This window comes from Cornus florida, unplaced genomic scaffold (genome assembly GCF_030987335.1).
Source record: "Cornus florida cultivar Cherokee Brave unplaced genomic scaffold, ASM3098733v1 CherokeeBrave_3.0.0_Hap2_scaffold_56, whole genome shotgun sequence".
Taxonomy (NCBI): domain Eukaryota; kingdom Viridiplantae; phylum Streptophyta; class Magnoliopsida; order Cornales; family Cornaceae; genus Cornus; species Cornus florida.
The window spans coordinates 32501-35000 of NW_026775886.1; positions in this window are offsets into that span (position 1 = coordinate 32501).

The following is a 2500-nucleotide window of genomic DNA, read 5'->3' on the forward strand; positions in this document are numbered from 1 at the left end:
GCATCGTTGGCTAAAAAATGAAGTTTGGAGTTTGGGTTTGAAAATTTTATGGGAGCTTCCTAGAAGCCTAAGAAGTGCTTTGCTCGAGACGGATTTCGATTTGGAGGTCCCCCGAGTTAATTTTGCCCATTATGACTCCTCGCCCGCACGCTTAAGCACCCCCGCGTGCACGTGGGCATTGTGTGCTAAAAAATGAAGTTTGGAGTTTGGGTTTGAAAATTTTATGGGAGCTTCCTAGAAGCCTAAGAAATGCTTTGCTCGAGACGGATTTCGATTTGGAGGTCCCCCGAGTTAAGTTTGCCCTTTATGACTCCTCGCCCGCATGCTCGTGCACACCGGCGTGCACGTGGGCATCGTATGCTAAAAAATGAAGTTTGGAGTTTGGGTTTGAAAATTTTACGGGAACTTCCTAGAAGCCTAAGAAATGCTTTGCTCGAGACGGATTTCGATTTGGAGGTCCGCCGTGTTAATTTTGCCAATTACGGCTCCTCGCCCGCACGCTCGTGCACCCCGACGTGCACACCGGCGCGCACGTGGGCATCGTATGCTAAAAAATGAAGTTTGGAGTTTGGGTTTGAAAATTTTACGGGAACTTCCTAGAAGCCTAAGAAATGCTTTGCTCGAGACGGATTTCGATTTGGAGGTCCCCCGAGTTAATTTTGCCCATTACGACTCCTCGCCCGCACGCTCGTGCACCCCGGCGTGCACGTGGGCATAGTATGCTAAAAAATGAAGTTTGGAGTTTGGGTTCGGAAATTTTATGGGAGCTTCCTAGAAGCCTAAGAACTGCTTTGCTCGAGACGGATTTTGATTTGGAGATCCCCCGAGTTAGTTTTGCCCATTATGACTCCTCCCCCGCACGCTCAAGCACCCCCGCGTGCACGGGGGCATCGTATGCTAAAAAATGAAGTTTGGAGTTTGGGTTTGGAAATTTTATGGGAGCTTCCTAGAAGCCTAAGAAGTGCTTTGCTCGAGACGGATTTCGATTTGGAGGTCCCCCGAGTTAATTTTGCCCATTATGACTCCTCGCCCGCACGCTTAAGCACCCCCGCGTGCACGTGGGCATTGTGTGCTAAAAAATGAAGTTTGGAGTTTGGGTTTGAAAATTTTACGGGAACTTCCTAGAAGCCTAAGAAATGCTTTGCTCGAGACGGATTTCGATTTGGAGGTCCCCCGAGTTAATTTTGCCCATTACGACTCCTCGCCCGCACGCTCGTGCACCCCGGCGTGCACGTGGGCATCGTATGCTAAAAAATGAAGTTTGGAGTTTGGGTTTGAAAATTTTATGGGAGCTTCCTAGAAGCTTAAGAAGTGTTTTGCTCGAGACGGATTTCGATTTGGAGGTCCCCCGAGTCAATGTTGCCCATTATGGCTCCTCTCCCGCATGCTCAAGCACCCCTGCGTGCACGTGGGCATTGTATGCTAAAAAATAAAGTTTGGAGTTTGGGTTTGGAAGTTTTATGGGAGCTTCCTTGAAGCTTAAGAAGTGTTTTGCTCGAGACGGATTTCGATTTGGAGGTCCCCCGAGTCAATGTTGCCCATTATGGCTCCTCGCCCGCACGCTCAAGCACCCCGGCGTGCACGTGGGCATTGTATGCTAAAAAATAAAGTTTGGAGTTTGGGTTTGGAAGTTTTATGGGAGCTTCCTAGAAGCTTAAGAAGTGTTTTGCTCGAGACGGATTTCGATTTGGAGGTCCCCCGAGTCAATGTTGCCCATTATGGCTCCTCTCCCGCATGCTCAAGCACCCCTGCGTGCACACCGGCGTGCACGTGGGCATTGTAGGCTAAAAAATGAAGTTTGGAGTTTGGGTTTGGAAATTTTATGGGAGCTTCCTTGAAGCCTAAGAAGTGTTTTGCTCGAAACGGAATTCGATTTGGAGGTCCCCCGAGTCAATTTTGCCCATTACGACTCCTCGCTCGCATGCAATATCTACTCCTGTCAGAGCTGTGGTTTTACTTAAGACTACTATAGGGGGGGGGGAGTTCTCAGCACCAAGAGCTGCAAGTAAGGCCATTGCTTGCTTTGCAGTCTCGATTGCTCTACTAGTGAATAGTAGATGTCTTGGTTAGCTTGGAACGAAAAAAAAAAATTTTTGGGGAAAAAAAAAAAAAAAAGTTTTTGTGAAAAAAAATTTTTCGAAAAAAAAAAAAAAAAAAAAAATTTTTTTGGATGCCTCGGTCTTCTATTTGTTTTGCTTGGGTAGATTAGGAAAAAAAAAAAAAAAAATTTTTTTGTTGGATGCCTCGGTCTTCATATTCTTTCTCGGCTATTTCGAAAAAAAAAAAAAAAAATTCCGGGAAAGAGAAAAAAAAAATTATTTTTTGTTGGTTGCCTCGGTCTTCATGTTCTTTCTCTGGTATATGGGAAAGAAAAAAAAAAAAAAAAAATTTTGGATGCCTCGGTCTTCTTGTTCTCGGTTGGATTTATCGAAAAAAAAAAAAAAAAAAAAAAAAAAAAAAAAAAAAAATTTTGATGCCTCGGTCTTCTTGTTCTTGCTTT